The sequence below is a fragment of the Melospiza melodia genome, chromosome 4, assembly GCF_035770615.1.
Source record: "Melospiza melodia melodia isolate bMelMel2 chromosome 4, bMelMel2.pri, whole genome shotgun sequence".
NCBI classification, from domain to species: Eukaryota; Metazoa; Chordata; class Aves; order Passeriformes; family Passerellidae; genus Melospiza; species Melospiza melodia.
Window position 1 is genome coordinate 56,565,166 of NC_086197.1, and position 26,433 is coordinate 56,591,598.

At 44.3% G+C, this 26,433-nt stretch overlaps 1 protein-coding gene across 3 annotated transcripts in view; it reads left to right on the top strand.

Moving 5' to 3' along the window:
- GRIN2B (glutamate ionotropic receptor NMDA type subunit 2B) overlaps positions 1 to 26,433 on the top strand; it is a 207,535-nt gene that overhangs the window by 88,396 nt on the left and 92,706 nt on the right. The window lies entirely within an intron of this gene.

The window sequence follows — 26,433 nt, forward strand, 5'->3', positions numbered from 1 at the left end:
TAGTTTCATGGCAACTGTTGTCTGAACACCAAGTGTCCTGCTGTTCATTAGCCTTGAATTGCAGGATAGAAGGAAATGCAAAGGGATGTGGAGAACTAGAGCTGCAAAAGGAGTTAGAGCCATCAGCTCTGCTCAGGTCCTGCTTTGTACTCAAAGCCTTTAAAGACCTTGGATGTCTTAAGAATCAGGTTTACCTCAGAGCAGGGCTTCTGCTGTCACCCTGCTCTTTGGCACTCCACTGGCTGTTTTCTGCTGTTTTGGGTACCATTCTTTCTTGTGCACCTTATGCAGAAAGCCTAGTACCTTGATTAGAGCAGCATGTTTTTCCAAATGGGAAAGGGTATTTAAAGAAAGGGAAAACCTGTTTGAATAAACATCTCTTTATCCAAATTCAAATTTTCCTAAGAAACAGAGCTAAGGCATCTCTTTAAGGTCATAGAAGAAGCTTGTGGTGGAACAACCTCTTGAGCAGCACTCTGATTACTAAATGTTCCTTTTTGTCCCAGATAGAGTTTTAGCATGTAGCAAAGCAACCCAGATAATTAGACATGGAATCCAGATGCCCCTTGATCTTCTCAGCTGTCATTGTCCAGTGTTTTACATATAAAATCCTTGGACAGGTTAGATCCTTTGTGGTTAGGAAAGGAGAATCCAGGCAGTAGCCATCAGGCCACACAGAGTTCAGTGTCTTTGTTAATTTGTCGTGTTGAATCACTGAGTGTGCAAATATGATGGATTGATCCACATGCTGTGACCCCTCACTGTCAACCTTACTAGGCAGATAGAGGGACAAAGGGCAAGGAAGCAGATTTTTGCTTTGCTTGAATGTTGGGGACTGTGAGAGAACTTTATTCTTTGGCCCAATATATTAACCATATTGCTATTTGTCATTTGTCTTTATGGTCCATTGGCATATTGCCAGGTCTTATTGCTTACTTCATCCTCTCCATGCTGTTTTTTTCTCTATGCAGGCCTTGAAACTACTAAAGGTGCCTAAAGCTTTTATCTCTTTCCTTCCCAGCTAGGCTTAGGAGTAAGGGTTTTTTCTGCTGCTCATTTGAGTCATCACTGAAATTATTAAGCTGGGAAAATATATATAGTGTATACAAAGTAATGAGAAGTAACATCGAGGCAGGCTTTTGTTCTACCTTTCCAAATGAAGAGGGATTCTGGGGGAAGCTCTGTTGTGTCTTTTTAGCAGTTATCTAGAAAACAAAACGTTCCCTGCTATGTGATGCAGCATTCTGCAGAGACCTTCTCTAATGAGTTCTGTTGACACTGTTAGCCTATGCATAACATCACACCCATGTAGCTATGCTGCTTCAAGGACCCAACAGAATCTCTGCATAGCACCTCTCTGCATTGTTTAGAAGTCACCAGGTCAGAGACTCTTGAGTGTAGATATGCCAGCACTGTTGTGCTGTGTAGATATGCCCGGAAGCCTCGGCACCCCACTTGAAAGCAGCTCCTGTCACTTGTGAAGATCATAGCTTTCTTTTCACCTTCATGGCCCAAATCATGTTGTTTCTGCTCCCTTGTCTGCTTTGGGTACAGCATTCACAGGAATGAGTGCCAATACGTGTAGATACACCCAGCTCAGTTTGGGTACCGACATAAGTCTCACTGAGAAGAACAGGCTCTGTTCTGCCACTGTGTAGATGGCTGCAGGCACCTGAGCTAGCTGAGGAATAATTATACTTTTGTAGTTACTTGTGAGCACAGTGCAAATATTCGCTTTGCCTTGCATGGTGCTGGCCTGTGAGGGGGTTCTGACCTTGCATCCTTTCGCCCCACACCTACCCATGTTTCCACACTCTCTGTATTTCCAAGTGAGATGGATAAAAAGTTTGACTTCAGTGAGTTGGATGCTTAGTTTTTTATTTAAGTCAAATTATTTTCAGGCACCTTTTGAAGTTTAAAAGCTAGTGATGTCTGAAATAAGCCATTGCTTTTACAAATCCAAGGGTTTGATAGAAATTGAATGGCTTCAAGCTCAGCCTCATGCCTGAAGTCTATGGAGAAGGAGAAGCACAAGGAAGCAATCATGAAGATGTGAGTTTGCCTCACTGAGCCAAAACCCACAGAGATTAATAGCTGTAATCTGTGTTCATACTTTCAAGTTCCATTGAATTTACTGGAATTTACTATGTGCTAAGCTTTAAAACTCTCATTATATGCTTTGTCTGTGTGGGATATTACAGATTCTGCAGACCTGGCTACTTCATACTTTCCCTAACCCCTTCCACCTATTAGGATCCCACAGTACTTGTGCGCTGTGCACACCAGGTAGCAGCAATACCTGCATGTCTGGAACCTGGTTTGGCTCTTTTTGGACTGGACTGCAGGTTCTGGAAAGCTAATTTTAGCCTTGCTCTCGACCCAGCAATACTGTATTCAGCCATCTGTGACTTAAAGTCCCCCTTCCACCTGCCTACACAGAGTAGAGAAATGCATGTATGTGGGCTTGATGTCTGGGGAGACAAAGTATACGTGTATGTGATCTCGGATAAAGCATCACCCTGTAGCTACTCTTTCAGAAACTCTTGAAGCTAATCCAAGAGGGTCCAATTTACTTCAAATCCATAGCTGGGGAGGCAAAGCAATAAAGGAATTTTCCCATTTTATTCTTTGGAGAGTGGCACTTTAAACTAAAAAAAATGTGTAATTTAGTTCAGCTGGGGGCACGCTATACACTGACTGTGAATTAGTCATTTCCCAAGATCTTCCTTTGAACTCTGACCATTTCTTACTTTTTCCCCTTGTCTTTCTAAAAGAGCAGTTGTTCTGAATGCAGCTAAAATCAAATGGTCTTGATCAACATGGTGTCAGTGGTTGATCTGGGTATATAATAGAGTAAGGAGAAAATGAACTGAATGTTTTTTAGATTTTCCATATCTTTTCTCCTTTTTACCCTGACACTTGTTCATTTTTGCAAGAACTTGTGCAAACAATGTTTTATTTGAAGTATGGCTGTAAGCACAAAAAGAAACAAGACAGACTGTTATCTAAATGCCATTTCTTGACAATGTAGGTGTTTGGTCTGCATCTTCTTGTATCACTAATGGTCGCATAGCAACTGTTTCTGTTTTGAAACTGGTCCTCTTTTGTGTTAGACTGGAACTGCAGAAGTATGATCACGACCATTGAACATTTTGGATTTTGTCCAATAAGTGAACCTGCTGGTGAGATAATTCCACTAAAGAGTAGTGAAATGATACTTTGAGAGAGTTTTGTTCTACAAGGTTTGTTAGTTATATTTTTGAATGATTTTTGAGGAATTTTTCCTCTAGTGAGGGATTTATCTCAATTTATGCTGATAATAGGCTTAGAAGGTAATTTGGAGTCCAAATATCCAAATGCTATTTCCCAGTTCAATTACAGTCTTTAATTCTTTGTTCTGTTTGTAATAATTACCTATTCATTTATTCCTTCATTGTCCCAGAAAAAAAATCTGATCTGAATATTTCAGTCTACCAAGTTTATAGTTATCCCAATATCTGGTCTTCTGGGCACCCAGCAACACCACTGTGTGCTCTGCTCTTTTCTACTGGATGAGAAGATCTCAAAGGTTGGGTAGGAGATGCTCAGATGAGGAGTTCTTACCTCTTGGCCCTTCCTAGGAGAGTTGCTAGGCTTCCAGGCATCCTGCAAAGCTCATCTTTTTTCCCTTCACCATGGCTGCTGAGGAGTGAGTGGGCAGAGGTGGATGTGTTTATAGGCAGCCTTCTGCTTATTTCGTTATTTTAATTGATGGAACAGATTTCCTTGAGCTCTGGATTGGTGCTTCTCATTACATTTTAGAAATGGGAAGAAATAACTAAATGACAGGAGTATTCTTAGGAGTGGAATTCAGAGATGAGTCATGAGAAAAGAATATAATTTCTGGCTCATATTTGAGGAATGGAAGCTCAGCTGTTTTGTATGGATATTCACAGTCTTTGGGCTGTGGTTTTATTGTAGCCTTCAATGAGACCTGGATTCTTTCTGCTTGTTGTCATGGCTGCTTGTGAATGCTGGGCCATAACTACTAGTTTGTTGTTGTAGGGCTTCTAATGAGTTCTCCACTGATTGGCTTTAATAGTCTCTCATTTAACACCAGGCTGCACACAGCGGATTTCATTTTAATAAAAAGTGCAGTGGAGCATTTGCTTTGGAATTAAAATACAAATGTGGAATTATACCACCTTTGCAAAGAAATACTCTTAGAGGGAAACAGTTAGGTTCAATTCTGTACCTCAGATTCTTCAAATAGGAAAACAGCTGGCCAGCTTGCTCAGTGCATTGTTTGGACCTGACACTTCCACTCTGGGGGAAGTAACATTCATCTGTAGTTTTACCTTGCCACACAGATAAGAAATGCAGAAGAACCTTTGATGAGTGCTGGGCAACTGGTTTTTTCCTGGAACAACCAGGGCGAGCTCTGTTCTCACATGACTACATTTCCCTAATAGAAACTAGGAATTGCTGGGGCTTAGATGCCTCAGCAGTGAGTCAGTGAGCAGAGAAAGTTCTTGAAATTGGGTTGTACAAGCAAATTGCTGCTCTGGAAACTCAAGACTATATGGGCTGTACATATCCATTAAAAAGTGCAGTGCCCTTTCAGGGTATTGTGTCACCCTGATACCTATGGGCAGCACCATAGCCGCAGCACCCTGGACCAGGTCAGTGTCAAGGACAGTGCCCACACAACACCTTTCCTTGTTTTTCTGGTCTCTCTCAACCCACCCTCCTGCCTTGTCCTCTCTAATAATGGCAGCCATCACCTTCCACACCAGACACAGGGGACATGGTATGTCATGTGCAGGTATTGCCATGGAGCCACTCTGTGTTGTCTCCTAGTTGAGTGGGTCACACAACTTCACAGAGTGCAGCAGGGGAGTTGAGGGCAGGAATGGACAATGGACCATTTGCAATGTTTTTTCTCCATTCACAGGTTTGTCAAGTTACCCTTGCACTAAGAGACAGGAGCCCTGTCTCGCTCAGTGTGCAGGTCTACATCTACCTGCTTGGCAGCTGGCTGGGAAGCTCTGCTCCAGCCCTTGAATCCTGTGGCACCCCAGCTGTGGCAGGCACAGTGCTGGGACTTGCTTCTTAATGCTGGGGAGTGGTGAAAGAAGGTGTAAGTGACATGTTCCCAAGGATGCAGAAATTGCCCTTTTCAGAAACTGGGAGAGTGAGGGAGCATATGTAACTTTTGACCTTTTGGAGCCTTTAGGCCCATGTCTAGTTAGCAGCTCATTATGTTCCCACTGGTTGGTGTGTCCCGCTGCTGTCAGGCTGGTGCAGAGTGGCAGCACGTGGCATGAGCGCTGCTGACAGATTAGACATCCCTGCTGCTGAAATCTGCTTGTTCCTGTCACTGCTCCAGCAGCAGCTGGAGGCTGGGGCTGGCCTGTACCTCCTGCCTCTGTCAGGGTCTCTGTGCCTCCCTGCATCCCTTGCTGTACACCATCTTGCTCTCTGTGTGTACTGCCATCACATTTTTCTGTCCCTATCTTGCATCTCCTGTTGCATTTCATTTGCCCTGTGTGCAGTGCTGGTGAAAGGTGCTGGGTTTGTTGGCTTGGGGCTGCTGGGTATTCATGTTGTCTGGTCAGGAGGTGAACAGTCGTGTTCACCTTTTTTCCCTGTCACTGGAGAGGAATGCTGAGGGCAGTTTGTACCATGCTCTTGGTCCAAACCTCCCCCTGCAGGTGGACTGGTGAGGGTGCTGGATGCACAGGAGCAGTCTGCATCTGGCTGCCCTCCTTGCTCTGCCCAGCTCTGCAGCAGTCCTGCTTGAGCAGTGGGAAGCACAGCTGTCCTACAGTGGAAGGACAAACATCAAACTAACTTGTATGCTGGTAGGATACTGGAGATCCCTGGCTTCTCAGTGGGAGTACGTGATGGCACAGCAAAAATGTTTGTTCCTCAGCAGGCACCACAGGACGCCTTAGTCCTGCATAGCTGAGCTTTGTCAGAGGGGGACAGTAGGGACTTGCTCAGTGTGGACAGCTGGGTATTTCAGCCTCTTTGCAATTAAAATAGGATCACAGAATCACAAAATATTCTGAGTTGGAAGGGACCCATAAGGATCTTTGAGTCCAACTCTTAAGTGAGAGGCCTGTAAACGGATTGAACCTGCAACCTTGCTGATGTTAGCACCTTGCTCTAACCAACTGAGCTAATAGAAGGGTTCAAGTAAAATGATGGGTTTTTGGCAAGGGTTGTCTTTTGATTAAAGGACATACCCTTTCATAAACGCCTCCAAAATCCACCAGCTGGGAATGAATTTTGGTATGCACCATCAGTTTCCAGATGGGAAAATGTCCGTGTTCTGCTTCCAGCCCTCTGAGACATCTTCTGCTCTGGAGCCAAGTCCAATTAGTGCTAGTACTGTGGCAACTTCACTTGCTGGTGACAATATGTTTTAATGTGTGCCTTCAGACTCTCTCCACTCCTCATGGAAAGTGAGTCAAAATCCTCCTCTGTGGTGGAACTTGGAAACCACAAACCCAGTCTGGGCCACAGTTTAGCACCAGCTATGCCCTTGCTGATCCTGCTCTGATCACAAAATGCATTTAGGGCGCTGTGTGTTTGAAAGTGCCGCAGGGAATTTGAAAACCTGCTTTAGCAGAGCAGTGGAGGGAAAGTGAGAAATATCCTTTCTCCTTCAGGAACTGGCTTGATGGGGAAATGGGTATTTTCTGGCTTGCACACCTGCACACTGATGGCTGGCCATATGTAGTTTCATCACTGGTGCCTATCAGGAACATGTGCATTTTTTTCCTTTCTGTTAGAAACGTAGTTTCTCTTTTTTTTCCCCCTCCCTCCTCCCCTTAGACTTAATGTTCTTACTATCTTTCAAGTTTTTAAAAATAGGAACTGCTGCGTTGCTATGGCTCCCTGTGCAGCTCTGGAGCAGCTTTTCCTTCTCTTTGATGCAATTTGGGTTCCCAATTCGGTATGACAAGAGCTGCTTGCACCTAGTGCTCCCTCCTGGAAGGCTGGGGCGGGGATGGACAATGAGAGCCTTTGTGTTCACTAGAAAAGAGAAAAAGATTAAGTCAGGTGACCTTTCTTGGGAAAGAGTGGAGATATTAACCCTGGTGTGTCTGGGATGGAATTTTTAATGTTCTGCAGATTTAACACTGTTGCCGTGGTTTAACTTTCAGCGGGCTGTTCCTTTCCCCTTTCTGTGTTACACGCTTGTGTGATGGAGCTGAGCCCTGTCCAGCAGCTGCCTGCTCCCCTGCAGAAGCTCCTGCTGTTCAGGGGCTTTTGCCATCTGTGCTTTGGCCAAGAGATCGTGCGTGGTTGAGTGCTTTTCTGAATTGAGGCTTAGAGCACTCCTGACTAGAGGCTGCTGATGAAATTCCTCTCAAAATCATTGGTTTAAGGGTTACTTGAGTATTGCACCCACATTTTGGGAAAATGTGGATCTGCATATTGGTGGGGCAGCTGAATACTTATCTGAAAGCGATCCTACCAAAGTTTGCACAGGTAACAGGTTTTACATACCTGTTACCTGGGCAGAATCCAGACCTCCCTCTGCAGTGTACGCGTCTCTCCACTGGCCTATTTTCAAGTAGCAATAATTTTTAAAGTACGTTTTTGTTTTACTTAGCAAATTTTATTTTCATTCACAGTCCAAAGGTGAACATTTTTTGAAAAATCTGAGCAAAAAAAATCCCTGTTCATCCAATTTTGAGTTAAGAGAGTGTGAAATGGATGAATTTGTTCTGCTTTCAAATAATTAGCCAGCAGTGGGGTTTCTGTTAGTGTGGACAAATAACTCAGAGCTAGCTTCACTTCAAACTTCAGAAATTGGTTTGCAGTGTTAGATGAGGGATTCCTGCTTTGCTAAGGTTAGGAAATGTGATTTTGCATTGAATATAAACATTTGAGGGTGATGTATGTTACCTTAGTGTAATTTTTTTGTATTGTACATTTGCTGTGCACTATATTTTTGAAGTATTTCAATGGAAAAAAATCTAGGAATGTGGTCTTTAGAATGATTGAATGTGAGTGAAATAATAACAAAGAAAATAGAAACAGCAGAGACCTGTCAGCTTGTTCAGTACACCCTGCTCTATCATTTCTGCAGCATGTTCTCTCCTGATTTAAGTAATAAAAATGTCCTTACTCAAGCCTGCAAGCACCTTAATATAAAATGAATATTATAATCTAACCATAGCTGCCCTTGAAATGATCAGACTGAGTGCTGCCAGCCATCTTCATACAAAGAAAGCTCTTTTCCACCCCTGTGGAGAGATTTCTGATCTTGCTACATCACACCAAACAGGTCTCTATGCTGTCTTGATTGAATAAAGATGGTAAGGTGATCGGGCCTCCCCTTTGTGGTAATGTACCGTGAGAAACGGTGGGAAAACAGCTTTGGTCAACTCAGTGTTGGTCTTTGTTAAGGATCTGGAGAGACAGAAGATAATCAGATGAAGAGTTCGCCCTCTTGGTGGTGTGGTCATGGTGGAAGAGAGCTGCCACAATGGACTGAAAACTCGTGAATCTCTGTAACCTGGCAGTGGTTAAAAGTGCACAAATGCTGACTCGATGCTGACTTTTTTTCTTTGTTTTTGAAGCTGTATTAAAACGAGATGGAAATGAGTTTTTAGTGTCTTGCCCAGTGTTCTTCCCTGTATTATTAGTGTCACAAATGAAATCATTTTTCAGCAAGATGGCTACCTCCAGTAGCAGTGTCAGCAACTTACATTTATTTATGACAGGCTCTAGCATCTTTTATCTGCACTTCCAAAGCACTTTACAAAGTAGAAGGGGATGGCTTAATTCACCAAAAAATTGCAGCCATCTCTGGGGTGAAATAGAGCAACTTTTTGACAGAATATAGTACGAAGTGGAGATGAATACTGCACCTCACTGGAGCTTCACGAGGAATTTCAGCTGGCAGAATGAATTTACTAGAGGTGGATTTTCGCCAAGACATTGGGGGTGTTTAATGAGCGCAAGATATTAGCGGCAGTGCCACACATGCCTCTCTTATGCCTGTGTGCAGCAGGCAGCCAGCAGCTCCAGAAGTGGTGTCACAAAGGAGGTTAGCAGCTTTTCCAGTGTGCAGACTTCAAGAGCAAATGATATCTAATTTCAGTAACCTCCTTCATCCCAAGGGAATGACATGTTTTTAGCTGATATATCTTGATTTTACATTGATTATGTGCTTATTTCCCCTGGAGACAGCCCTGGGCAGTGGGAGATATTCAGCAAGGCTGCTGTGGTTACAGACAAGTGATAACCAGAACTGGATGGAGAGCAAAAGGATTGACTGCAATGAAGCTCTGAGGGGTTTTACCCACATGGGTAATAGATGTCATATATAACAGATGGTCCTCCCAAAAGGATACTTTTCATTGCTTTCTTCCCCCTTAAAATAACGTGTCACTGACAGATTAGGCCCTGTGAGTGACATGAGGTACCTCAAACAGATTGCTGCAAGCAATGCTTTCTACCTTCTTCACAAAGATGCTGATGTTGTCCTTCTGCATCTGAGTGGTGACGTATGGCATGGTGAGTGCCTACAAGTGCTGGTACTTAAGCCTTCACAAAATGCTCTTCAGCATCACCAAGGGACTGTGAAGACTTTGAGGTGCAAAATACAGATGCTTACAGCCTCTGAATAAATCTGAACCTCTAGCAACTACTCTTCAGTATGCCTAGTGTGTGTTCATGTCAGAAAGCTGTTCTGCAGGGCAGCGTAGGATATTGGGCTTTCCAGCATTTGACTTGCCCAGATTCAGGAAGTGCAGCAGAACCATTATTTCAGAGTTCTGCATGCTTTGCTGCCCTTGTCTCAGTTTCCTTTTCCTTTCCTTGCAGGCATGTAGCTGAGATACTGAGGGGCTTTGCTTGCAGATCTATTTTGGTTTTAATGTAGCTTTGAGATGGAGAAGGTCTTGCTTTTTGTAAATGTGAGACTACAGGTCAGATGAATCACAGAATGGCTTGAGTTGGAAGGGGACCTTGAAGATCATCTATTTCCAAGCTCCATGCCATGGGAGGGGACATCTTCAGCTAGACCAGATCGTTCAGAGTCACACCTTACCTGGTTTTGAGCACCCCCAGGGGTGAGGCATCCACAGGGGTGAGCTTGTCTGGGCAACCTCTTCCAGTGCCTCACCACCTGCACAGTAAAGAATTTTTTCCTAATACATAATCTAAACCTACTCTGTTTTAGTTTGAACCCATCTCCCCTTGTCCTGTCAGTACATGCTCTTGTAAATAGTCTTGCCTCCTCTTCCCTGTAAGTTCCCATCAGGTACTGGAAGGCTACAATTCGGTCACCTCAAAGGCTTCTTTCAGAGAAGAATCTTCTTTTCCAGATTGAACAATCCCAATTCTCTCAGCCTTTCCTCATGAAAGAGGTACTCCAACAAGTGCCTTGGAGGTAGCACCAAGCCACAGTTCCTCTGGTGGCTGTGGAAAGATGAGAGTTCTGGAAAACGCTCCAGTTTGACTGCCTAGAGTGAGAAGTTTACTCATTTTACTGATTTGTATTTTTTTCTCTCAGCAATTTTTCATGGAAGGCTCAAGTTTGAATTGATGAAGGCACAAGCTTAGCAATGCTGTGAAATTGATTTGGAATAGTTTATTATAGTTCTATGAAATTGCTTAACAAGGAAGTTTGGCAGAGTGTGGGAGCCAAATGAGAAAAGCATGGTGCTCCCAACAGTGGATGGCACTGGGAGTACTGTGTAAGCCAGTGTGGAGGGTATGTAGGCATTCAGGGGTAGGATTAGCCACAGGGAGGAGGAGAGCTGCCCAAGTGAGAGGCATCCACCAACTTGCATTGCAGATCAGGCTGGTTTGCATTGCTGCTGGTTTCCCCCCTTTTTGTCACCCTCTTCTGGATCGTCACCAGGCCTGCAGAAGGGGCTCTGCCTCTTGGTGCGCAGCTGCAGCAGCTCAGAAACATTTGTCAGAGCCATGAGTTGGAAGCAGGTCCCCAGAGAAGGGCACTGACAGAAAGGGAGTGTGGGGATGTGGTGCAGATGGAGGACCACTTGGGGAAATATAAAGCATCATCGAGCTTGGTTTTAGAGCACTCACTGTGAAGGACATGCAGCTGGTTCTCTAAGTGGGAGGGCTGTGGGTGACGCTCACTTTCATTCCTCTGTGTGGTTTGGAGCTTGCTTTGCCTTTTCAGATGCCACAGGTCAGAGCAGCAGCAGTGCCCAAAACCAGGCAGTTGCATGGATGCTGTGACTTTGGCTGTGGCCATTCTGCTGAAGCTGAGCAGTGGGAACTCCTATGCCAGGAAATCCCTGGCCCTCCCCTTGTCATCTGAGAAGTCAAAGGAAACCAGCCATGTAAATTTGTCACATTTATGATAGAGGTTCAAGCTGAAAGTTTCTTTAAGTGTCAAAGAAAGCTGTCTGGTAGCATCTGGGGGTCTCATCTTGTGATGACCAAGTGACAAACAGCCCTTGGTCCATTCCCCTCGCTGGTATAGAAGAAAGGAGGATTTGGGCTGGTCAAGGAGACAAACACTGTTCTGCCTGTGGCTATTTACTGAATTACTGCACCTCTAGGAGGCTGCTGAACAAGACCATGGGCCTCAGTCAATACTTAAAGTATTGAGGGTGTTCTCAGTATTGTTGTAGCCTGGTGAGGTGTCAGGGAGCTGGCTTGGTACCACCTGGAAGCTGTGGAGCAAGTTTTTGTGTAGTGGCACATGCTGGTGGGACTGTGAAAGATGTGGACAAACTGAGAGAGGTCTGTTTTACAAGAATGACTCTTTGGTAACAACTCACACCTTCACTGATGTAGACCTATGAGAAAAAGCTTATTTTCCTAATCAAGTCCTTATGCCTTGGTTTTGCGATGTTTGTTATGTATTTCAGCACTAAAAATCCTATTTCTTTATGTTCCTTCTTCAGGCCAGGAATCCTGTTTCCCCCCCCCCTCCTTTTGTCTTGTCATTAGGCATGGGAATGGTGGGCTTGTTCTGGCCAGTGGATGCAAGAGGAAATTTTGCATTATTTAGGATCTGTTCTTCTGCAGTGCTTCTAAAGAGGGATGTAAATGGTGGGTAATCAAAAAGAGAAACAGAGAGGATGGAACAGGTATTTAAATGTTTGAACTAACAATTTTTTTACTTCCTCCTCAATCCACTGATCCTAATGGGTTTCCCACTGTTTGTCTAAGAGAGGGCTGAGAGGGGTTGGGAGTGGGACATTTGTGAGCTTGCCAGATCAACCCTAGTCCTTGCTAACAGACATTTTATCCTTCTTTTTTAGCATAATTTTGGGGCAGGCTTACATTGTAGAAGGAGAGAACAGGAGGTTGCAGGGGAGGCAATAGCCCATAGGCAAGGCCTGATGCACTGGTGTTTCCATGACTCCATGCTCATGGTGTTTTGCAAACAGCCAGGGATGAGCCCACTGCTCTTGTTATCAGTCATGCCCCCTTTGTGTGTCTGTGTCCTTCCATCACTCCCATCTTCCATCTTCTTATCCTTCCCTCAATAGGTGATTCTTTTCTATAGAAATATTAAATCTTATCTTAAAACAGAAGAACCACCCAGTTTTCCTACTCCCTTTCTTTTCTCTCTTTCATCTTTTCTTCCCATGGAAGTGTTTGAAGTAGCACAAGTTCCCGAGAAAGGCATTTTTTTCTCCCTTTGTGCTTTGGCTCTGTGTCCCTTCCTCATAATGTCTTCCCTTTGTTATTTTGTTCTGCCTGCCTCCTCTCTCTGTTTTCTCCCCATCTCTCAACCCTTCTTCAAGGCTCTCTCTTCATTAATATGTTAATTTCTAGCCCAGGAATGCTTCTTGCAGCTCACTGTTCACCAGGGAGAGCCAGAGGAGAGAGCCAGGAGAGAGAGAGAAAAGGAAGAGAGAGAAAAAGAAAAAGGAGTGAGTCAGTAACTTACAACAGGGCAGGACAAGGGGTGTTAGCAAAGGAGAATGTTACACTGACAGGTGTCATGATGCCCGGAAGAAGAGGATCATCCACAGTGTTGGACTGGATTGGTCTTTGTCTATTTTTTTGACGTTTTCAACTTCTGAACCTTAATATTAGTAGGAAGAAAAACCCTTGAAAACTAAAGAAGCTCTGAACTCTTTTTTCCAAGTAGTTCTTTTTTGGCAATTACTAAGTTATCTTTCCCTCTGCACGGAATTTTTTTAAGCATCAGGCAGGCCTTACTCCCACCCTGATGTGGTCTCTTTGTTTCATTTGTCTGCAGACGTCTGATTTGTTGTCTGTATGGTCTTTGCATAAGGCTTGGGGCATATTTTGCAGGATGATCAAAACCATACCAGAAATTCTCTGAAGGTAGTTTTACTCCAAAAGAAGTTTTCAGGTGAGAAGTAGGGAATGTTTAAGCTGCTGTTCAGGTGAAGAGGGATGAATAAAGATTAAAATACTTCAGAAGTTATATAGCAGTGAAAATGTTGGGGAACTTGGGGTTATGAGGAGCATGACAACTGCCGTTAGAGACAGGTGTCATGAGTCAAAGTTTTCCTTTCTGCCGCCCACCAGTACAGTTACTGGGTGGAAGGTTGCAAAGAAAGAAGAGACGGAGGCAGGCACCTCTGCAGCATGGACCAGATCTGGGAAGGATGCAGAATGCCAACACTATTGCAATTTTGCCCTGAAATGAGGAAACCTCGTTGCTGTTTTATATCTAATGAAGCGAGACCTCTGTCTGTGCTCGTAGTCCTAGGACTGTGATTGCCCAAGCAAATAATTAACACTGCAGCAATGAAAGCTGGTGCTGGGGAGCTGGCAGGGTGGGTGGCTGGAGGTGAGGAAGCACTTCTGAGGAAGGGCATGTGCTAAAGGAGAGAGACAGGCAAAGACAAGCTCTGATACAGTGCTGCAACACCGGTACGAGCTGGAAGCAAAACAACTGGGGAGGAAAGCTCAGGGGGACTGCTGCAATGTTCTGTGAAGTCCAAGGCCCCCGAGCCAAGAGCCTTTCATATATTACGTACACACAACTGTGTCAGAAGAATATTATTTAGGTTGCAAAGGCAAGCACTTCAAACAGAAGAAAGTGCCAGAATTAAGGCCACAATCTTAATTTGGCATTCTTGTGCCTATGCATTATAGAGCAGTGGTTTCAGTACTATCTTTCAAGGCAGGACCCCTGCCTGCTTCTGTATGCATGGTGGGTAATATTTCCTGACTGAGCAGTGATTCAGTATTTCATTTCCTTCGCCTTGCCTCATGTGTATCTTTAAGCTTTGCATTGTGTCTGCTTTCACAGGCTGGTGAGAATTGAGGATTCTTTGTCTCAAGGTGTTATCTGTGGCACGTTAGGCCAGTATCTTGGCACATCATGAAGTTCATGGATTTTTACCCTGCTCCTGTGAGATGAGAGGACACAAGCTACTTTATGTAAATCCATTGTATAGGCGGGGAACTAAGGTGCAGCAAGATTAAGGTCAAAAATGTCTATTAATTTTTCATGGCCCATCTGAGACACCTAGAATCTCATTATTCAAAGTACTGATCATTACAGAATGCTTTCAGTGTTCAAAGAAAATTTCTCTTTGTCTTCAACACAGCAATTCTTCAATTGCCCCCTGCCAAGTCTTACCTAGGACTGAGCACCGTTTTTCATTGATTTTTTATTAATGTAGAAATGGAAATTTGGTGACATACAAGTTTTATGGGCTGTTTGTTTATACCCCGTATAATTATTTGTTTTGCAGAAATCATCTTGAACCCAGGAGAAAAGCAAAACAATCTCCAAACCATTTCCCTTTTTTAATTTTAATCTGAATTATTTCTTTCAATATATTTGAGATGAAAAACTGGATTTTGAATTCCAATTTGTTTATAATTTCAATATGTATCTTCCATTCATTTGAAAAAAAGATGTTTGAAAATGCTGTGACTCAAAAGAAGACAGGCTGAATATATATATTTTTTCTTTCAACAAAGTCAGAACTTTATACTTACTGATCTGCCAAAATTGGGCTCTCACTACAGTACTTATTTTTGTTTGGAATTGCCATCAGACCAAAAAAAGGGGCCAGAGGATTTTTCCAGCTTTTGTTAAGCATCCAGAAAATGGATGCATAGATTTGAGGACTGCTTGTAAAAAACCTGGTTTAAGAGAATTTACAGATCTCTTCTCCCTTGTGTCCAGTAATAGCATGCATGTGAATGGTTTGAAGCTGTTGCTTGTGAGGTTTAGACTAGGTGTTAGGAAGGTTTGAAGGTTTTCTTTGCTGAGAGGATGGTCAAACACTGGAACAGGCTTCTTGGTCAATGCTCCAAGCCTGCCAGTATTTAGGAGGCATTTGGGCTAGATGATTGTTGTAGGTCCCTTTCTGAAATAGAATAGAATAGAATACATAATATATTGTAATAATAAATAATGAACTAATATTTTGTTCTTTTTATGCCACCATGGCTTTGTGCAGAGGTTGGGACAAATCCAGCCTTGCAGTACAGCTTTCAGCTGGCTTAGCAATATGATTTTTCCTGTTTGTCCTAGCCATTCTCAACCTCTCACTTGATTACTGCTCACTTTCCAAACAGCTAAGTTTGATTCCCAAATTAATCTATCTGGTGCATTCAATGAGATCAGGCTCCTGCAAGAAATATTGTTGATTCAGGACTGATTCTTAGTCGTTATGCAAAATGGGATGCATTCCAATTGGTTGAATAACTATAATGCTGCAGTTTTCCCTCTTTTGCAGTGCTTTACTTTTTTAAATGAATAAGCCAGCACTTTGCCAAACTGCATCGTTTAAGGGTCACAAACTTGTTGCTTTTCTCTCCCACTGCTGACCTCTTTTGTCTTGTCTCCACCAGCTTGCCTTGTCTGTTCTGCCCTTCTGGCTTCTTGTCTCAGTCTGGTTCTCGCCTAGTCAAGTCGGAATCTGTCTTACAGAAAAAGAATCTAAGCTCCAGAACCTGCATCTAGAAAAACCCAGCCTCCACTGCTGGACTTATTTTCTTCCATTCTTCCACTGTGCCACTTATTTTCTTCTTATTTCCACTTATCTCACATTCTTGTCCAATGTCTTCTCCTCCCCTCAGCTCCAACAAGTCACGGTCTCTTTGTCCAAATTGTCCAGGTGTCACACCTCCCAGTTCTCTTCTTTTTTAGCCCCTTACTTCTTGCAGTGTCCCAAGTCAGTGCATCCTGATTACCTTCTTGGCTCTTTTCTGCTGATTTGGAATAAGCCAACCTTCTTTTCCAGCCATCTCTGTGTGCAGGGAGCAGGGAAATACAAACCCAATAGATGTATTCCTCCTTCTTCTGCTTCCCCAGTCCATTCATAGGCCTTACTTGAGCCTTAGATTGCAGAAGGCCCAGTCAGGATTTTAAAAAGGATGGGGGTTTTTTGAAAGCTCTAATAATTTTTCTTGAACAACTGTAAATTGCAGTTTTTCCAAAGGCTTATGACCTATCTAGGTTTTCACAAAAATCAGCATGAAATGAATGTTTGCTTTCCTCTCTCATCAAAATTCATGTCCCTTGAAAGCAGAGAAGTAGGGGAGCTTTTTATAAAGGTCACTATCTTTTTCCTAATGTTGGTAAAATAGCTTTTTCCTCTTGCCTGTTTTTGGAAAAGAACAGACCATTTTAACTTCAATCTTTGTCAAATATCAGACATGACATGAACATCTGATATGGAAAATGTCATTCTTAAAGATAAAATTTGGTATAGCTTGAGCAATCTATAAGGAAGACTTTACCTTGGGAAGAAGAGACAGCTTGAAGAGATGGTGATACCAGCTCCAGCAGTGGAAATTTCTCTGTGGGCTTCCTGGAACATTTTTAGGAGGTCAAGGTAGATCTGCTTACTAGCTGAATGTGTTCTTGTAGGGTCCTAAACCTGGGTCTCAGTCAGCAAGCAGAGAAACGAATTGGCTTTTTTTTTCAGTTTCAATTGAAAATTGCATTTCTTAAAAAAAGATAAAAAGTGTCTACCCCAGGCTTTCAGCACCTTTAATCTTTGTTTAAGAATGTATGTCACACAATGAAAGAAAATCGGTACCAGTCCCCAGCATGGAAGTAAAACCAACCATCCAAACAGTTAGAAAAAACAACTGCAAGAGTGGAAAAAAATCCAATCCTCCACAGGCTGTCCTTTTCTTACTTCTCCTTCTCTCCCTCCCTCCTTGCTGCAGCCATGGGTGTTCAGCTACAGTGCTGTATTTTGCAGTCCTGCCTTCACCAGAACACATTAACTCATGCAGCTCATGAATCATCCCCAAACATGGGAAGCCTTAGTGGGAAGAAAGCAGTGCCAGAGATGCTGCTTTTCCTCAATCTTTTGTAAAATGTTTCAAGAAGCCAAGTGGCACGTTGAGGTTACAGGCTCCAGATGAGAGCTCTGGCTGAGAGCTACACAGTGTGGCAGACTGGAAGAGGCAAGTTTGGGGTCAGAATGTTGGGAGAGATTTGGCAAAGATTTGGCCAAGCATCTTCTGACACTTGATGCATCCTCCCTTGGTCTCTTCTTGGAAAAAAACATAGTGAAAAATACTACTTCTTTGGACTCTATGAAAGGCATTCTGTGTTCTGGGAAGAGATTTCAGAGTAGGTGGTGCAGCCTTGAACGTCACTACTAGCCTTAGCTAAATATTCACAGAATCAAAGTATCATTTAGGTTGAAAAAGATCTGAGAGATCATTGAGTGCAGTCATTAACCCAGCACTGCCAAGTCCACCAGTAAACCATGTCCTTAGTGCCACATCTACACATCTTTTAAATACTTCCAGGGAGAATGGCTATACCATTTCTCTGGGCAGCCTGGTCCAGTGCTTGACAACCCTCTCAGTGAAGAAATTTTTTCTTATATCCAATCTAAACCTTCTGTGGCGCAACCTGAGGCCATTTTCTCTCATCCTATTATGTCCATTTAACAGCAGTGGTGTGGGACTTGTGAGATGAACAAGGTATCTCAGTCTGGTTCAGTGCTGATATCATCCCTCTCCTGAGGCTGTTTCCAGATAGCTCTTGTGAATTGTCCACAGCAGAAGGGGCGAGGTTTGAGTTGGCTGAATTATGAACTGCCTTCTCGTGGCAGGTAAGGGATACTTCATGGCTGACATTCAGTAGACAGTGGAGGTAACTTGCCTGGCTGATGTCCACTTTATACCTTTCTCAGGAATGAATAAAAATCTCCAGGGTTGTTATGATTCCTCCTCACATGAGCCTGAAATGCACTGAGTATAAATTGGAAAAAGGAGGAAACAGGAAAAAACACCAGCATCGCAAATGATGTGCAAGAGGGCTGCTGCCTGTGGCACTTCATGTATTCAATTTCAGTGTGCTGTATTTACTTCTGTTTCCCTTCTGAAAAGACAGCCCCCAGGCACTTCACTAAATGGATTGAAAGGTTTGTCTGGTTTTAATGATGCTTCTGAAAGAGCTTGTGTGTTATTCCTCCACTCAAATACTTCAGAGAGACTTTGCAAAGCCTCTTGGTAAATCAGAACATTATGAATACCTTGGCATTTAGGGGGCAGGCAATTATCTGTTCTGGGACTGCTTTAGAAGGAGTGACTGCGGTTAATAAACTAATGTTTTCTAGGAGAGGGTATCCTAATCTGGGAGAGTATGGGAACAATCAGTGGATTAATTAAGATGTGTGAAATGGCATGGTCTGAACATTTAACTTTCTCATATTATTTGTTCCTATGATTATAGGAATTGGAACACAGTTTCAGTCTCAGGTGGGATGCTGTGCCAGTGCTGCTCAGCAGTAGCCTAACCTCTGGTATGTTACCAACTCCTTTCTAGGTACCAATGCAAAGCACAGCACAGTGAGGGCTGCTGGGGGAAAATGACTCCATCTCAGCCAGACCCAATGCAAAGCTCTTCCCTTAATTATCATGGTAGAAATCTGTGATATCAGTGTGTTGGAGAGTGCCACAGAAGACTTGAGCAGCAGAGGAAAACTAAATAAAGTCACAGGGATTTACCTGCATAGATGAGAAAAGGTCTGGCTCTATGGCTTTGGCAGCAGAGAGGGGAACTGGGTGTGAAAGGATGTAGTTCTGATTTGGGTGTGAAAGGATGTAGTTCTGGTTCCTTAGCATGATAGTCATGAACCAGCATCCACGGGAAAAAAAATGGAGCAGTTTTTTTTTTCTGCTTGCATTCCCAAATAGCCTCGGCTACATATGAATGGTGAAGGAAGGGAGAGCTTGGGGGAGAGAAAATTGATTTGGTCCCAATGACTGGTACTATTTGTGCACACAAGTCACTTGTATTAGGGAAAAAGTCCTACTTGGTACTTCTGTGACTTCAAGGAACAACTGTTCTGGTGGTGGCAGCTGTGTTTCATTACCTGTACAATTACATCTATCCTTAGCCAAGATGGGGCTGGCACTATAGCCCACAGCGATGACACTGTCAGATGCCACAGATTCAGGCTTCAAAGACTCATAGAATCATAGCACCACTAAGGTTGGAAAAGACCTCTGAAATCATTGAGTCCAATTATCCTAAACTGTCAGGTCCACCACTAAACCATGACCTTAAGTGCCACATTGCTGTCTACCTCCAGGGATGGTGCCACCACCACCTCTCTGGGCAGCCTGTTTGCTGGCTCAACTTGAAGCCATTTCCTCTTGTTCTGTCTCTGTTACCTGGGAGAAGAGACTGACACCCACCTGTCTATGACCTCCTTCCAGAGCAGTAAGATCCCCCCTGAGCCTCCTTTTCTCTAGGCTAGATACCTCCAACTCCCTGGGGAGGGTTTAGCCTGGTGGCACCATGGGAAAGGGGCTCTTCTGTCCAGGATCCTGGGACTGCTCCCTGGGTTTGGTGGAGGTATCTTTGCATAGATAGGTTTCCTTGCCTTGAAGACAGGTTTTTCACTTTCTGTGCAAATTGACCATCATGCACAGATAATTTTTTACACCCTTTTGGAAATGGGTTAGAGGGCTTTGGAAGGCTTGGGTGGTTTTGATCCCCCCTTACAGTCCATAGCTCCTTCTTGGCCTCATTCCTGCCCTTACTCTATACTGTATTATCTCCAGGAAGAACAACAAAGATGTTTGCCTTGGAAAAGTGCTGCCCTTCTTCCTCATGGCCCTTCCTCTCTCTTTTCTTCTGTTCTTTCCCACACCATATTATTACCAACAATCCTTTATTGGCTCCACAGCCAGGGGCTACAGGGGTGCTGTGCAGGTTCAGGGCAAGCTGCAGTCCCGAGGACCCACCTGGTGCAGGCAGTGGGGTGTGATGCAGGGGCACTGGAATGTCCTGTGCAGGGCCCCGAGCCACCTCCTGAAGAGGGAGGGCATTGCATGTGGTATCTGTAGGTGAGGGCTTGCATTGCAAACACTCAAACACCTGCCTGTCCACGCCAGCAAGCTGTCCTCCCAGCAAGGAACCCCTCTGACAGCCTCCATTTCCCCTAAATCCCTCTTCACATACTCTCCTATTTGGTAAAAACATTATTCCTCTGACTCCATACTGCTGCTCCTGGCAGATCCAGATCATTGGCTGGGAGTGTGGGTGTGTGTATGGTTGAAGGTCTGAGTGTTCTGACCATGCAGAGTATTTTTTTATGATATAAAATTACTTCTGAAAAAGGGATTTAGAGAATTTTTTCTATATCAGTATATATGACATCTTCAAATTTAGGGCACCTTCCCAGGGAGACTTTGCTTGACATGCTTATCTGAAGTCAGGCATTTAGGATTTGAGGACCTAGTGCTTTAACTACTGGGCTTAACTAGTGGGCTTTTCTGGAGAGGGAAGGAAGGTCTTGGTGACTGACTAGAGGAAGGCAGTGAAGAGAGCAGAGGATATATGCATCCAAAAGACTGTGAATAATGATGTAGAATAATGGACATGAATTGTAAATGGCTCTGTCGCTGAAGAGCATCACCTTGAGCTCTGAAAAGTGTCTGAAAACACTTGCCATCTCACACCTTGTAAAATTTGAGCCTTGTGTGTGAACGCTGTCCTTTAGAACTGATGGGTCAGCAGCAGAGCCCAAATTCCTGGTGTGTCTCATAGTACCATGTGGGCATAGAAAAGCAGCCAGCAGTAGCGTCCGTTGCCCGATTTTCACTCAAGCGAAAGAAAGATAGTGATGCAGATAGCAGCAGCTACTCTATTTCTAAGAGGTATCATGTTAATACCCTCCTACCTCCTTCCCATCCCTTAGGCAACCAGCATGGGCAGCAAGTATAAATAAGTAAGGATATGCAAAGGGCGAAATTTCATTCCAGCTCAGGGCACGTTCTGTGATGCAGCACATAAGAGCACTTAGAGGGAAGGCTGGGATGGAAATCTGCAGTGCTCCTTCCCAGAGCTGGAGATAATGGTTAAAGGCAGACAGAGTCGGGGTGTGGATGGAGCTGAGTGGGACTGCACGAGTGGGAGAAAAACATGCCTGACTGACTCTGGCAATGGTGGGGGTGCCTATTCTGGCAGCAGGTGGGTGAGTGTGTGGGCTGCAGTGAAAGTGTGGTGAAGATGCATGATTGAATTATTAGTTTGTTATGCACGTGGCTGAGGCAGCTGGGGGGAGGAAGGTGGTCAGTGGAGCAGACTTTTCCTGTCCATCTGGTCATGGTGCAAAGAAAATACTGAGGCCAGTATTTTGATTGGACTGTGAATCTCCCAGTGAGCAACAGCTCAGCATTGAATCCACCTTTTCAGCTCTCTGGGACGTCCTTATTCCCTCTTGGGGTTTGCAGACAAGTTTTCAACTATTGTAAATTACTGCTGGGCAATAAATCCATTTACATCTGGATAAAAGAAAATATAAATTTTGTGCCATCTTTCTTGTCCATCCATCTGTCTTACTTCGCCACCCTTTCTGCTTTGTCTTCGTTAGCTCTCCCTGGCTGTCACCTGAAGCTAAAATGAACTTTCTGGTTTCCCCCATTGGTTCTTCCTTTCATATATGGTTAGCAGTGATCCTGGATTCTGGGCCATGTGTGACTGTGCAAAGGGGCTGCACTGTGCACTGGGGAGAGGGGTAGGCAGGGCTAGCCAATTCATGCTGAGAAGCACCAAGAAACCAGAGTATAAACCAGGCTGAAAGCAGTGGGAATAGCTCTGAGCACTCATGCTGGAGCCAAAGGACTGGCAGTGACCAGACGCAGAGCTACACAGAGGGGACTCTGGGTGTTAGGGCCTTTTGTCACCTGGAGAGAATTCTCCTTTTGGCCCTTGCTGTGGGTGAGGCTGCTGTGCTGGACCATGGGAGCTAAAGGCTGTGCCGTTCTCAGTCTCTTAAATCACAGAGGTAGTAGTGGGAGAGCCTCTAGCACCAGGAGTGGGAAAACTGGAAGCTTAGACAGGGAGTAATGAAGGGAGATAGATATAGGCAAGATGTGGGTGTTCCCACCCTGCATGTGCTTCCTACAGGAATTGTGGCTCCTCTTCAGTTTGCAGGGAGTGGCTGTGTGCGTGCTCAGGGGCTGGAAATGGCTGACATCAAGAAAACTGTCCTCATCCCTGGAATTGGAGAGGTTGATGATTTCTGGGCTAGGACCAGTTCTTTTCTCAGTTAAGCACTCCTCCCTGCAGAGCTCTTTCTCTTTAGTCTATGGTTTGGATATCTACTCCTCTTTCAATCTGTGGGAGGCTGATGGGGTGTGTGGTGTGTGTTTCTGCTGTGTGTGTGTGAAGAAATCACCCCACCTAAATTAGCTTCTGTGCACCAAAAGGCTCCAGGGCAGGAAAAGCGATTGATATTAACCTTGTGCATTCTTTAGCTGTTGGTTTTCTTTTACTGAATGAATATCACATGTCCTTCCTTCCTGCATCATCCCCCCACCACTCCCCCTGCTCTGGGCTTTACATCAGCCTCCTTAATAAGAAGTGCTCTGTTTTTAGTCCTAAGTGAGTGCTGAGCCCTTTGCTGCGAGGCTTACTGTTGCCTAAAGCTCTCATCTGAAATATCAGACTGGTTCTTCAGGCATGTTGCACACACTGAAGAGCCAGCCCTGTCTGAGCTGCTCTGCATTGTGCATGGGGGCTCACAGCCCTCTCCCACCCCACCTCCACTCCTTTTATTCCATATCATCAGTGATGACTGGGAGATGGGAGTAAAAAGCAGACTCTCCTGCTTTGTGGTTTATAATAAATGTCTTCAGGTAGTCAGCTGCCATACTGACAACGCTAGTAGAAGAACCCCACAAAAAATCAGGGGTAACAGGACCCTGTTGTTAAAGGAAATTGGCAAGGATACACCTCTGCTAAGCTTCACTCAGGACTGCTGAGAGCGCAGTGGGGAAATATGTCCCTGTCAAGTGGCACTGACCACGTGAGCACACACCAAGAGGTGCATCCTTTCTCCCCCCATTGCATGGTGATGCCTTTGCAGGGTGCTCTCAAGGCAGCGTTTCTTCCACATGTATTTCCCAGTTCTTCAGCTGCCTCCACCTTTGTATTTGAGAGTTTGTTGATATTTCTTCCATCTCAGTACTAATTTCTTGAAACTTCCTTGCTTGACTCTACCGTACCTTCTTCAATATTCCAAGAACAAATAGTATTTCCTGAGGTAAAATGTGTGAAAGGCAAAAGACTAAAAGGAGGAGACTTAAAAATACAGTGTCTAATTGAAATATGGAAATAGCTGGAATATTATGGCAAATAGCTTAAAAAGAAACCATAATGGTTTAGCTAACTTTCTGAATAGGACTAACCCCAGCTATTACACAGGGCTTGGTAGGAGCAATAAAAGCTCATGTATCAATTCTGCAGAGACAGGAAGTTCATTTGGACAGTGATAGGAGGGAATTGCAGATGCTCTCATATCTCTGTTCCAGGTTGGGCATCCTCAGTCATCATTGTCATTGCTAATGATGAAACCAATGCCCAGGGTGGGGCTCTGAGGTGGAGAAAGTTTCATCTTTAAATGACCTGGCTGTGTGCTTACCCCTCACTCCGAGCCCTTCATCCCTCTGTTTTCTACCATGTGCAAGGAAAGCAACATCAGCTCCCTCTTCAATGTCATCAGCTTTCCTTCACTCTTAGAGCTGTGCACATGAGCTGGTTCTGCCATGGTGCCTCTGCCTGCACCCAGGGCTGCCTCTGGACTGAAGTGCTGGGAGAGCAAACTCAGTGGTGAGGGAGCCCAGCAGGGAGCTGGCACCCATTGAGGCTCTGTGGAAAGGATACTCCAAAACCGAGCAGGTTCCCTTCAGTATCTAAAACATGGCTGCTTAGCTCAACTGCCCATGCGCATTGGCTCTGAAGTGCTGAGCTAGAAAACTCAGAAAAACTAATCCTTGCTTATGAAATTGTTTATATTTTGTTATAATTCTATCACAGATCCAAAGGTTTGTCATTCCACAACACTCCACCTCTCCATACGAGCATTCTACAGTCACATTTTTTGCCCTTCACTCTTTCCTCTTTTGCTTGAACCTTCTTGCCACTCTTTACCCATCATACCTAACTGCAGGATGTTTTAGTGGTTTTGTTCAGAATTTTTTTCATGATGCTATTTGTTAGAGTAACTGTTGAGACCTATTGTTTATTTTTTGAAAATGGAGCTAAAAAGCTCTCTGCGTATGTGTCATTTGGCTGTGTAAGAGTGGGCTACCATGACATGAAACAACAGATGACAAGTAAGCTAATGATCATAGTTTGATGTTTGGTTGCTTCATTGAAAAATGGATGGGAAAAGATTACATAAGCTGTCCCTCTTCTGAGTGGAGGGCTGTGCCAGGTCACCTGCAGAGGTCCTTTCTAACCTGAATTTCTATGTGACTCTTAAATCCTGTTTGCTGTAGTGACATTTTCATCCTGAGATGTGTTTGTATTTGCTTGTCTCACAGTGCGTGGCATGGTGGGACCGGGCAGTATCTGGAATATTGTTGTCTAGGCACTGAAATCCAATCAAGTGTTTCTTCTTTCATGGCCTAAACAAATCTTACTTTGCAGGAGAGCAAAAAATGGCAATTTGAAGAGCTCATCTGTAGAAGTGTTTTGCCAATCAAGGGCTACAATAACAAATAGGGTCAAAGCGTTTACAATTTCAGAGAGCTAAATGAGGGCTTGCAGCTGGAAGTGGAACTGCGAAGCTGAAACTGGACCTAGATATGAATTTTGCAGTACAGTTTGCTTTTTTTTCCTGTCAAAATGGCTCCCAAAATGGCAAATCTCTGTAGGCAGCACTAGGTCTTAGTCTTTCAACTACCCATTGTGGCACCTCAGCTTCTTCCTAGAAACTCATATTTCTCACATGGCTTTTCCCATGTCAAAATGAAATGAATTGAAGGGGGCATAATGGAAGCTTCAGTGTTCTTAATGATTTCATGTTCTCATTCCAAGGCACTGTGATTAGCCACAGGAGCCTTGATTCTGGCTTTCTGTAAAGACTCTGAGAAGGATTTTCAGATATATCAAACAGTTTGAATTTTTTAGACATTAAGAAAGCAGGGTTAAGAAACTCTATTTTGAATGACTGGCTACTTGATGTACCATGGCAATTGACCCTCTGGAGGCTCTGCAAGCCTAAGCTTGCCTCTGATGTCCCTTCTCAGCTACCCCTGTCAGAACTGCTCCGGAAGGACTGAGTCTGGGATTGACAGATGACATTTGCAAGTTGAGAGGCCAGGGATGCTCAGAACATTATTCCAGGGCCCACTCCACTGAGCTGCGTCCCTGCACAACCTCATCTGTGTAAACTTCCTCTTTTTCAGTCGCTGACTACTGGTCTTGGCAGCAGTGTTTGTGCATGGGATTCAGGAGTCATGAGAGCCCTACCCCAGCTCTCAGCATTCTCCTTGACCCTTCCAGCAGACCCCAAAGAAACCTGTGGCTTTGCCACCCTCTCTCGAGCTGTTTTCTATCACCATTATCATATGTGGCTGTTTGGATGCCAGCTGAGGCAGCATGTTTTGGAGTGGGTCAGCCTCCCCTCTTTCACAGGAGCTATTGGAAGAGCTGACTGCAAACAGATTTTCACTGCCCCAATGTGGACTGATGTCAAACAGTGCCCAATGAGAGCTGACAAGCTGACAGACCCAATCCATCAGTGGAGGATGAGGGAGGGGGGAGAGAGCATCTCTTGTGCACGCCTTCAAGAGACACAGAGCAATTTCACAGATGGGCCGGCAAAGCTCTCGTAAGTGATACCAGTCCATATTTAATAGCCTGTCCATTTCCCTGGAGGCAGGTGCAGGTGAAAGGGGTACAGGGATAAAAGATTCAGTACCAGGCACAAAGTAGCCGATAGGAGTCTGGCTTCCAGGGGCAGGCTCCTGTTTGGTACTGCCACTGAGTTATTTTATTGGTAAATAACTGGGAGTGAGCTGGCTGGGAGCTCCTGCTGAGCTCACAACTAGAAGGTCTCTGAAATCAGACTTTGAGCCACAAGAAATAAATCTGTCCCCTTTTGACCTGTGCATCCAATGTTGCAGAGTAATTGCAACAGTGAGTTCAAAAAGAAAATACTGGATATTGGTTCCTTTTATTGGTGCACAGTTAGTTGTTGTATGCATAGTGGGCTCTGGGCTGTGCACTGT